Raw genomic sequence first — 12,285 nt, 5'->3', positions numbered from 1 at the left:
GAGGGAGGTGAAGCTTAAACATTAAACCTGACCTCCTTGTACTGACTGGTACCAGTAGGCTAATCTGTGTGATCGAGAGAGAGAAATTTTGTTCGTTAGCTATGCATCATCATATCATTTTCAATACTATTTAGTCTACTCTGCACTACTAGCACCCACTCACACTTTAACTGGTGGCTCGGGGGCCAAATCCGGCCCGAAAATGTCACCATACCGGCCCCCAGACTTCAGTTCAAACATTTTTTTCGACAAATTCCTAAAAACACTACAGTGCTCCTGTTGTGTAGAAGAACTGTAAACACATTGGCAGATCCTTGCATTGACATTTTAACCTTGCTCGCAAATATAGAACACTGGGGTCCAAAATTTGTGATTTACATAACTGAGGTGCTCCTCAAAGCACCTCTTTAGGTCCTCACTTTTTTCATGTACAGATTTTGCTGGGTATTGTCGCCAAACAGCTCAATTTTTGTTTCATCTGACATCACATGGACAAAGGTAAGACCTTCTGGAGGAAAGTTATGTGGTCAGATGAAACAAAAATTGAGCTGTTTGGCCACAATACCCAGCAATAGGTTTAGAGGAGAAAAGGTGAGGCCTTTAATCCCAGGAACACCATACCTACCGTCAAGCATGGTGGTGGTAGTATTATGCTCTGGGTCTGTTTTGCTGCCAATGGAACTGGTGCTTTACAGAGAGTAAATGGGACAATGAAAAAGGAGGATTACCTCCAAATTCTTCAGGACAACCTAAAATCATCAGGCCGGAGGTTGGGTCTTGGGCGCAGTTGGGTGTTCCAACATGACAATGACCCCAAACACACGTCAAAAGTGGTAAAGGAATGGCTAAATCAGGCTAGAATTAAGGTTTTCGAATGGCCTTCCCAAAGTCCTGACTTAAACGTGTGGACAATGCTGAAGAAACAAGTCCATGTCAGAAAACCAACAAATTTAGCTGAAATGTACCAATTTTGTCAAGAGAAGTGGTCAAAAATTCAACCAGAAGCTTGTGGATGGCTACCAAAAGCGCCTTATCAACGGCACAGCAGTGGAGATAGTAAGCAGCACCAAGTTCCTGGGGGTGCAGATAACTGACAATATGATCTGGTCCCTACACACCGGAGCTATTGTAAAAAGAGCTCAGCAGCGCATGCACTTTTTGCGTGGGATGAAAAGAGCACAGCTCCCTTCCCCCATTCTCAGCACATTCTATAGAGAGCCTGCTGACCAACTGCATCTCTGTCTGGACTGGAGCCTGCAATGCCTCAAACTGGAAGTCTCTGTAGAGAGTGGTGAGGACGGCGGAAAAGATCACCAGGATTCTTCTTCCTCCTATCCAGGAAATCGCAAAAAAGCCGCTGCCTGACCAGGGCTCAGAAAATCATTAGAGACTCCTCCCACCCCCACCAAGGACTGTTTTCACTGCTGGACTCTAGAAAGAGGTTCTGCAGCCTCCGTAGCAGAACCTACAGGTTCTGTAACAGCTTCTTCCCTCAGGCCGTAAGACTCTTGAACGCATCATAATAATCCCCTCAATTCCCCCCAAAAACCGATTAATTTGCTGGAATATAAAGACAATATAACATACATCCATAAACGTGGATGCATATGCAAAAGTGCAATATATTTATCTGTACAGTAATCTATTTATTTATATCTGCACCTTATTGCTTTTTTATCCTGAAACGACCATGAGCTAATGCAACGAAATTTCGTTCTTATCTGCACTGTAAAGTTCAAATTTGAATGACAATAAAAAGGAAGTCTAAAGTCTATTGCAGTCAAACTTGCCAAGGGACATGTAATCAAATATTAACATTGCTGTATGTATACTTTTGACCCAGCAGATTTGGTCACATTTTCAGTAGACCCATAATCAATTCATAAAAGAACCAAACTTTATGAATGTTTTTTGTGACAAACAAGTACCGTAATTTCCGGACTATAAGCCGCACCTGACTATAAGCCGCACCAGCAAAATTTAGGGGAAAATACAGATTGCTCCATATATAAGCCGCACCCGACTATAAGCCGCAGGGTTTTGATGTGTAATTACCGTAGTATATAGGGGTTCCTGCTACCACGGAGGGGATTGTTGGGACAGAGATGACTGTTTGGGAACGCAAAGCGTCCCATTTATTAACAATAAATCTTTCAATCATTCAATCAAACTTTCACATCTTTGACATGGTGAACAGCATTCGTGCAGAGTACAAATAATACAACGGTGCAAAGTAATACAAAGTGCTCGCCTGTACGTTATCAAAATAACCAGCCTACCGGTATATGAAAAGTCAGTCTTTAATCATTGTGTCATCGTCTTCCTCCTGTGTACTAAAACCACCGAAATCCTCTTTGTCGGTGTCGGAGAAGAACAGGCCGTATATAAGCCGCACCGTTGTATAAGCCGCAGGGACCAGAACGAGGGGAAAAAGTAGCGGCTTATAGTCCGGAAATTACGGTATGTGCTCCAATCCCTCTATCACAAAAAAATAAGAGTTGTAGAAATTATTGGAAACTCAAGACAGCCATGACATTATGTTCTTTACAAGTGTATGTAAACTTTTGATCGCGACTGTAACTAAGGTGTTGTTGTCACTTGTTCGCTTCAGATGCAGTCAGTAGTTATTACGGCGGGGTCGCATGTTAAGGATGCAGACGGAACTCCGGAGGCAGCTTGCAGGTAGGATAACGATTTGTTCTCCATAAATTGGTCAAAATACAAAAGTACAGGAAAGCGTGCCGATAGCACTGGAAGCTAAAGAAAAAGCTAGCGCGGAAGCTTAGCATAGAAACAGGCAAACAAAAGGCGAAGCTTAGCTCAGGAATCAAAAAGGTATTCAATGTAACTGTTGCGTGAAGCAAACAAGACAAGGAATAAATAGCTCTCTGATTAGTGCCCGGGAGCAGGTGAGCGTCCCGAACACTAATCAGAGGCAGGTGAAAATAATCAGCACCCATGGCAACCAAGAAAACACAAACCCAGGGGCAACGTTCCCTCTAAGGTGCGCGCCTGTGCAATTGCGCACTGCTCAAGCGTCCTCTGCGCACGGCAAATCTATGCCACGCACAAAATCAAATAAAAAAATAAGCGCATAACAATTTTCGACACGACACGGACACGACAGAGAAAACAGTTCAAATATTGTAACGTCTGTCGAGACGCTTTGAGGACATGAATTCCATCCATCACTTTACTGAGCAAAACTCTTTATTGTCGGCCATAAACACATCACCAAAACATTAGTAAAAAAAATGATATCTAGCAAAAGTGGTCATTTTCTGCAGTACAAACCAGACCAAAAGCAACTTTTGTATATCAACAGCAGCCGCTCGCTCTTTCTCACTTGCGCCAACACATGCACATATGGCACTTAGCCAGTGATGCGTTTACTCCAACACCACACATAAAGTGTCATTCCAGGTCGTTACACTATGATTTACCAATCAAATGTGTGCTTATTCTAGTGTCATTTATTAGGAATCTTCATTTATAAATATTAATCATGAAATGCTGTTAGTATATTAAATAAATACTAATAAAAAGATATTTTTTACAAACAGGAAGTTGCAGGAATGTACACATGATCCCCTGTTTACATCTCATTGTGCAACATGTGAATGTTTTAATGGGAACTAAATGCAATGTCTGAGAGGGGTACAAATTATTTCCAAAGCAGGACCTCCACCCAGACAAACAATACAAGTACACAGTTCATGAAAAACTATATTTTTTGTTATTGTCATTGTAAGTGGGCCTAAACACTTGTATTAGAAATGGAAATGACTGCTGTCATTTGATTATAATAATAAGAGAATGTTGTCTGTCTATCTGTGTTGGCCCTGCGATGAGGTGGGGACTTGTCCAGGCCGAATGCAGCTGAGATAGGCTCCAGCACTCCCCGCGACCCCGAAAGGGACAAGCGGTAGAAAATGGATGGATGGATGGAGATTGAACTTGTTATTTAGTCAGGTTTGGGACAGGTGTGCTGCTGGTGTAGCCACAGTGTGCACGTCTGATGTTGCTCACATGGGCTCCACTGAATGCTCAGGGAGTTTTTGCCTTTGCTCACACACATGAACAATTAGACGGAACATTGCCCAGGGGTGCTGAAACAGAACTAAGGGAGTCTTAAACTAAATAAAAACATGATCCGGGCAATGGATCATGACAGTAGTCATTTGTTCAACTTCTTTAGCTATACTCGCGGTGTTCCTCAAGGTTCCATTTTAGGTCCTGTCTTTTTCAACATTTGCGCTATTCAACTGGTGGCCCACAATTTCAGTTAAAAAAACTTGAAACTCACAGTTTTTCAGCAGATTCATAAAAACATTGAGGGCCAACAGAATATCTGTTTGTCAGCTGTGGTCCGTATGGTACTCAGTTGTAATACACTTTTCCACCACCTTTGGCAGTAATGACAACATCAAACACACAGAAGAAGTCTGGAGCTAAAGTCGCAGAAGTCTCTTAAGCGCAAAAACTGAGTTTGAGTTTATTTGGAACATGCATGCATACAACATGATGCATCACAATCTCCAGTTTCTCTATTCAACATGTTCGAAAAGGAGTAGGAAGAATCAGAGCTTATTTAATCCTACCCCTTTTCCTTTACATAGCAGTTGCTAACACTTTTGTTCACTTCCTGTTCTCACTTCATTCACAATATACTCCAAAGCTAATAACATTAAACATAAAAAAATAAATAATTAAGTAAGTTATATTTCATATGGTGAGATAAATAAGATTATCTAGAAAATTAATGGATGGTTGGAATAAATTCAGATTGTTTATAATGGTTCTTCTTCTTTGTACTTTGTAAACACTAAGTTTGAAAAGTTTCTTGAAATGGATCATATTAGTACATTGTTTTCTTAATCTATTCCATCAATTAATTCCACATACCGCGGGTTGCTGACCCCCGCCCTAGGTCAAATAGGTAAAGAACCCCCTAGACGAGAGGATACTGGTTCTCCAGAATATATACTAATAAGACTAATAGTGAAGGGAGAAGTCCTGCCCCTTAATTCCACATACTGATAAAGGTCTTAAGTGTTGTACGTGCGTACAAATGTTTTAAATTGCATTTTTCTCTAAGATTATATTTCTCTGCTTTTGTTGAGAAGAATTATTGTATATTCTTGGGGTATGACCATTGTGACTTAAATGGGTGAAGATGTATTTTCATTTGCCCTTTAATTTTATTGACAGTTTATTCAAGAAGCATATATATTATCAATAAATGTTTTAGTTAGAATGTATTTATTTGTTTATTTTAGCTCTGGGTGATTGTATGTAAATTTATTTTACACCAGTATTTATAAATCCATTCTTTTGCAGTACATTTGATTAGTATTTTATTTTGTAATCAGCCCGACCTAAGACTTAATAATACTATTTGTGGATTTGACAAGGTTTAACCAGTTAAACTGTCAATAGATGTAATTATTGAATCTGATTAAAATCAAGAGTAAGATTACCAATTTACAGTTAAAATTTCAGTGTCATGGAAAAGTTGTGCCCCTAGTCCAGGGGTCGGCAACCCAAAATGTTGAAAGAGCCATATTGGACCACGAATACAAAAAAGTAGTCGGCCTGGAGCCACAAAAAATTAAAAGACTTATATAAGTGTTGTACATAATATAATATATCTGTATATAAATTATTCTGTACACATATTATGTATATATTCGTGTATATATGTTAGATTTTTTTTCATAGCTTTTTTAGTCTATTTATACCTGCATTGTCCTTTCCATCCTTACACTTTCCATCATTGTAACTGAGCTACTGTGTTGAACAATTTCCCTTGTGGATCATTAAAGTTTGTCTAAGTCTAAGTCTAAGTCTATTGATGGCAACACATGATGTAAGTGGCTATTTAGCTATATTAGCCTACTATCAAAATGACTATGTGTCGCAGGCTGACGCAGATCTTTGTTGACAGAAATGCTGAAATGTAATATTTATTTTACACATTTTTACAACATTGGAAAACATTAGTAAAACTTCTCAGAGGGTGATATGACTCCTTTAAATTACTGTCTTAGAATGGCCAAAGTCATAGATGTGTGTGTCCAAGTTCTTCTAATGGATTTATTACAATCAAACTGGGTAACGTTTGCTGTGGTCTGGGACAACATGGCCCACTAACAACTATCAGAAATGCAGCCAATATTACATACAGATGTGTCACGAGACATGCAAATATAAATTAAATACACAGAGGACATAAGTAAAGGAAATTAAATGAGCTCAAATACACCTACAAACGAGGCATAATGATGCAATATGTGCATACAGCTAGCCTAAATAGCATGTTAGCATCGATTAGCTTGCAGTTATGCAGTGACCAAATATGCCTGATTAGCACTCCAACAAGTCAATAACATCATTAACGCACAGTATAATACGTTCGGTGGACTAAATGAGACAAAGAAGGAGTGGCATAAAACACGTCTTTCTGTGGCAGCGTCGGAGAAAGTTGTACATGTAAACAAACTGTTGAGTCGCAGTCCAAACAAAGGTGAGTTTAAGGGCCCTTGAAATTAGTAGGACAAAGCGGCGCTCGCAAAATACTCTCATCAGTGAAGCATGAACAGTATAAACAGTGGGCTTTTTAACAATTACGACGGTTTGTGTCATGTTTGTCCTCCCACAAAGACCATATTACGACAAAAAACATATTTTTCACCCCATTTTTTTTTTCCATTTCCATACATTTTTTGACAAAGCTCCATGGAGCCACCACTAAAGAGCCGCGGGTTGCTGACCCCCGCCCTAGGTCAAATAGGTAAAGAACCCCCTAGACGAGAGGATACTGGTTCTCCAGAATATATACTAATACGACTAATAGTGAAGGGAGAAGTCCTGCCCCTCATCCTGAGTTTTCAGGAAAATGTGGCCCCCAAAACAATTGAGTTGAATATCCCTGCTCTATACAGAAATCCCCATTAATGAACTGTTGTCATAGGGAGTTCCTGAAGCCGCCACTAGAGGGCAGCATACTTCTAGCTTCCTCCTCACAGTTTGCCTGCAACCTCTCCCTCTCTCTCAGGTCAATCTTCTTCATACTCTTCTTTCCACGCTCCTATATCATATGGATGGATATATCCGTCGTGCTGCCATATTTTTTTTTTTACACCTGACCGAACATTGCGTCGCAGCTACACTTTATTTAATTACATTTTTTATTTTTAATTGTATTTTATTTTTTATTTTATGTCCTGTCCAGCTACTTAGGCAAATCATATAGTTGATGTAGATGCCCATATCGGCTGTTCACATTTACTTCACAAAAGAGAAGTGTAGGATACTTCTCTTGTTGCCCTATTTGTATTTGACTTTATTAAATGGATTTATATTATTATTTGGTGCAGCCGGGCCGGAGCAGGAGGGGATAGAAAGAGAAAAAAAAGGAAGACAGAGGGGGAAATTGTGGGGACAAGAGGGGGATAAGACAGAGAGTCAACAACAACAACAGCAAACACAACAATAACAACAACAACAGAACAACATCAGCAAATAGGACATGTACAAATATGATGGTTAAAGTGATAGCAAAGAAGCAGTTAGTGAAATAAATAATAATACAGAAATGACAATGAGCTTTATTACACTACAAATGGAGCAATACATATACCAATAGAAATATCACTATTGATAATGAATAATAACAATAATTACCTCTATTATCAACAATACAGTAGTTTCAAATGCAACAATACATATATGTCATGATAACTTGAAATACAAAAGAAAGCAGATAAATGGAGGGGAATAAAGAGAAGCCAACTATATTAACCTTGTAGATTGTTATAGTAACAATAGGTTAAGCCAGTGTTTTTCAACCTTTTTTGACGCAAGGCAGAAAGCTTTAAAAAATTAAACTCCACCAGGTTGTCGTGGCTTATTTTGAGTTTGTTTGTGTTTTCCTGTGTGTAGTGCTTTAGTTCTTGTCCTGCGCTGTTATTTTGGTGGCCCTTCCTGTTTTGTTGCTGTTTTCCTGTAGCAGTTTCATGTCTTCCTTTGAGCACTATTCCCCGCCCCTGCTTTGTGTTAGCAAGCAAGGCTATTTAAGTTGTTGCTATCCTTCTTTGTGTGGACATTGTTGATTGTCATGTCATGTTCGGATGTACTTTGTGGACGCCGTAAGTTTTTGCTGTCGTCCAGCATTTTGTTTCTGTTTACTTTGTAGCCAGTTCAGTTTTACTTTCGCTTTGCAGAGCCATTGCCTTTTTCCTTTCTCTTTCCCTTTTGTTCATTTTTGGTTTAAGCATTACATACCTTTTTACCTGCACACTGCCTCCCGCTGTGGTCTGCATATTGGGATCACAACAAACCATCCTCGTTTCACCCGACACATTCCGACTTCTACAAAGCAATTAACTACCTGCTGCCATCTACTGACATGGAGTATTACCCTGCCGAGTTCTACACAGCACAGACACTAAGCAACGGCACATTATTTGCAGATTCTAATTATTGACTTGCAAAAAATATTTTTGGACCAATTAGGTGAAGTTGCATAATTTCCCACGGCACACCAGACAATATCTCACGGCACACCGCGGCACAGTGGTTGAAAAACACTGGGTTAAGCTTTGTCAGTGTGCCGTGTGTTACCCAGTTTCCCCTAGGGTAACAACGTTAATAAATGTTTGATAAAATGTGATTATATGCATGAGTGTATGTATGTATATGTACTTTTAAGTGTACTTATGTGTATATGTGTGTTTGTACAGTGAATGTACAGTCGTGGTCATATTTAAATACACTTGTAAAGAACATAATGTCATGGCTGTCTTGAGTTTCCAATACTTTCTACAACTCTTATTTATTTGTAATAGAGTGATTGGAGCACATACAAAAAACATTAATAAAGTTTGGTTCTTTTATGAATTTATTATGGGTCTACTGAAAATGTGAGGGTCAAAAGTATACATACAGCAATGTTAATATTTGCTTACATGTCCCTTGGCAAGTTTCACTGCAATAAGGCGCTTTTGGTAGCCATCCACAAGCTTCTGCTTGAATTTTTGACCACTCCTCTTGACAAAATTGGTGCAGTTCAGCTAAATGTGTTGGTTTTCTGACATGGACTTGTTTCTTCAGCATTGTCCACACGTTTAAGTCAGGACTTTGGGAAGGCCATTCTAAAACTTTAAGTCTAGCCTGATTCAGCCATTCCTTTACCACTTTTGACGTGTGTTTGGGGTCATTGTCCTGTTGGAACACCCAACTGCGCCCAAGACCCAACCTACGGGCTGATGATTTTAGGTTGTCCTGAAGAATTTGGAGCTAATCCTCCTTTTCCATTGTCCCATTTACTCTCTGTAAAGCACCAGTTCCATTGGCAGCAAAACAGGCCCAGAGCATAATACTTCCACCACCATGCTTGACGGTAGGTATGGTGTTCCTGGGATTAAAGGCCTCACCTTTTCTCCTCCAAACATATTGCTGGGTATTGTGGCCAAACAGCTCAATTTTTGTTTCATCTGACATCACATGGACAAAGATAAAACCTTCTGGGGGAAAGTTCTGTGGTCAGATGAAACAAAAATTGAGCTGTTCGGCCACAATACCCAGCAATAGGTTTAGAGGAGAAAAGGGGGGGGGCTTTCCTCCCAAGAACATCATGCTCACCGTCAAGCATGGTGGTGGTAGTATTATGCTCTGGGAACCAATAGAACTGGTGCTTTACAGAGAGTAAATGGGACAATGAAAAAGGAGGATTAGCTCCAAATTCTTCAGGACAACCTAAAATCATCAGCCCGGAGGTTGGGTCTTGGGCGCAGTTGGGTGTTCCAACAGGACAATGACCCCAAACACACGTCAAAAGTGGTAAAGGAATGGCTAAATCAGGCTAGAATGAAGGTTTTAGAATGGCCTTCCCAAAGTCCTGACTTAAACGTGTGGACAATGCTGAAGAAACAAGTCCATGTCAGAAAACCAACAACTTTAGCTGAACTGGTGGTCAAAAATTCAACCAAAGCTTACCAGAAGCTTGTGGATGGCTACCAAAAGCGCCTTACTGCAGTGAAACTTGCCAAGGGACATGTAAGCAAACATTAACATACTTTTGAGCCAGCAGATTTGCTCACATTTTCAGTAGACCCATAATAAATCCATAAAAGAAACCAGCAAGTATGTGCTCCCATCACTCTATCACAAAAAAATAAGAGTTCTAGAAATGACAGCCATGACATTGTCCTTTATGTTCTGTATGTCAACTTTTGACCACGACTGTATATGTACAGTATGTGTATATGTAAGTTTGTACAGTGAATGTGTGTGTGGATGTACTGTATTTGTGTATGTATGTGGGAGCATAGGTACCTACGTGTGTATGTATGAATAAGTGTGTATATGTGAGTCTATATATGTATTTGTATGTACAATATATTTGACTCCCAGTAAGTGCGGGAGCCAGAGTACGGCCCCAGCTACCCAGAGAGCCCAACCCAAAAACAGCAGGTGTGGCACCAGTGACGTGCAGTCAGGGGAAGCAGGTGAGGCGGGGCCTCACGTGCCATCATGGAAAGAAAAAAAATGTAAAAAGAAAAAAAATTAATTAAATTGTTATATGTATAGAGTGATTATACTATAAAGTTATTTTCCATTTAACTTCACCAGTTTTAGATTATTTTTATTCAAAATCGCTGAATTTTCACATTTGCCGTTCAAATACTGAGAAGAGACTTGCGGTGAGGCACCAGCCAGTTGAGCCTCGCCATGGATTGCGCAATGACTCGGCTAACTGCTGGCCTGCTGTGCAGTGAGACCGTATTGCTATATGAATTATATTATACATTTCCATAGTTTAGTTAGCTGAGGTATATAATGTACAGTGTATTTTGTCAACAACTGTATGTGTGTAACGTATTTCTTGTGCTGAGCAATCATAAAACGGCTGCGAAGACGCACTGGGTGAGGCTCGCAGTAATCCCGCCTCCTGGTGGTAGAGGACGCTAGTGATCCCAGAGATCATTCTTGCGACTACTCGGCTGCAGAAGAAGTGACAACAAGCAGCAACAGTTAGCAGCGATCGTTTATTTTTTCCTCTCGCCTGGCCTTTTAACATGGAGGATTACGTATCTAAAATAAAACAGTTTTCTAAACTGGACTTTCAATCGAAGCAGGAGGTAATAATTAAAGGAAGATCTCCATCGAGACAGAGAGACTTTTAAAACTGAAGAAAGATAAGAAAGACTTCTATAAACAAGTTATCAATGCTTTTGTTCAAAAGGAGCGGCGCATGGACTTCATTTATAAGTAAAGGTAAGACCATAATAACGTTTTTTTTAATTAAATGTGCTTTTTTGTGTGCTACAGTTTGTATGTGTAAAGTTAAAGTTAAGTTAAAGATTGTCACACACACTAGGTGTGGTGAAATGTGTCCTCTGCATTTGACCCATCCCCTTGTTCACACCCTGGGAGGTGAGGGGAGCAGTGGGCAGCAGCGGCACCGCGCCCGGGAATCATTTTTGGTGATTTAACCCCCAATTCCAACCCTTGATGCTGAGTGCCAAGCAGGGAAGAATGCTGGTATGAGCTTTTAAACATAACCCGTTAACTGCTGCCAATCAAATGATGAATAAGATACTCTTTAGGGTTCATATGTTTGTAAATCTGACTGTGATGAAGTCAGTGCCTCACCAGTCATGAACCTCACCGCACGTCACTGTGTGGCACCCAGGTAACAAGAGACCACCGGCAGATAGAAGGTGTTTCTACGAGGGCAGCGTGGTGAAAACCTTGGGTTTGAATCTCCGTCAAGTGGAGTTTGCATGCGTGCCTCTGAACTGTAGGTCGATGTTGACATGCGTGTGACTGGTTGTTTGTTTACATGCGCCCTGGGGTGGAGCGATGGCAGGGTGCCGGCTGGGATAGGCTCCAGCCCCACTCTGACCCTAAGGCCGAGCGGTAGAGAAAATGAATACTTGATTGTATCTTTCTACATTCACGTGTGAGCCCAGCAGAATGTTGTGACGTCCCTCTTTGGCTGCATTGTTAATTTTCTTGTGGTGGAAGCTCAAGGCAAGGACGTCTGTGGTGACCCTTTCATCCCAGCCCCCGTGCGCCCTCCTCCACCCACACACACACACACACATAATCACACACTCAGCAGTCCTGGTGACCAGTAGGGTGTAGCGTGAAGGCATAACACACAGCCCACTTCCTCCAGTGAATAGAGAGTCCCACCAGTGGCCCTTAGCCCGGGGCTAGCTCATCTGCTGCCGCATTGCATGTCCTCCACCTTCCAGCACCAGTAGTCAGACGTAA

General features: G+C 40.6%; 1 long non-coding RNA gene across 1 annotated transcript in view; it reads left to right on the top strand.

Moving 5' to 3' along the window:
- Positions 1–12,285, top strand: part of LOC133630638 (uncharacterized) — a 91,504-nt gene that overhangs the window by 31,590 nt on the left and 47,629 nt on the right. The gene's annotated exons all lie outside the window — the stretch shown is intronic.

This window comes from Entelurus aequoreus, linkage group LG16 (genome assembly GCF_033978785.1).
Source record: "Entelurus aequoreus isolate RoL-2023_Sb linkage group LG16, RoL_Eaeq_v1.1, whole genome shotgun sequence".
NCBI lineage: Eukaryota > Metazoa > Chordata > Actinopteri > Syngnathiformes > Syngnathidae > Entelurus > Entelurus aequoreus.
This window is presented reverse-complemented; position numbering and strand designations above follow the sequence as displayed.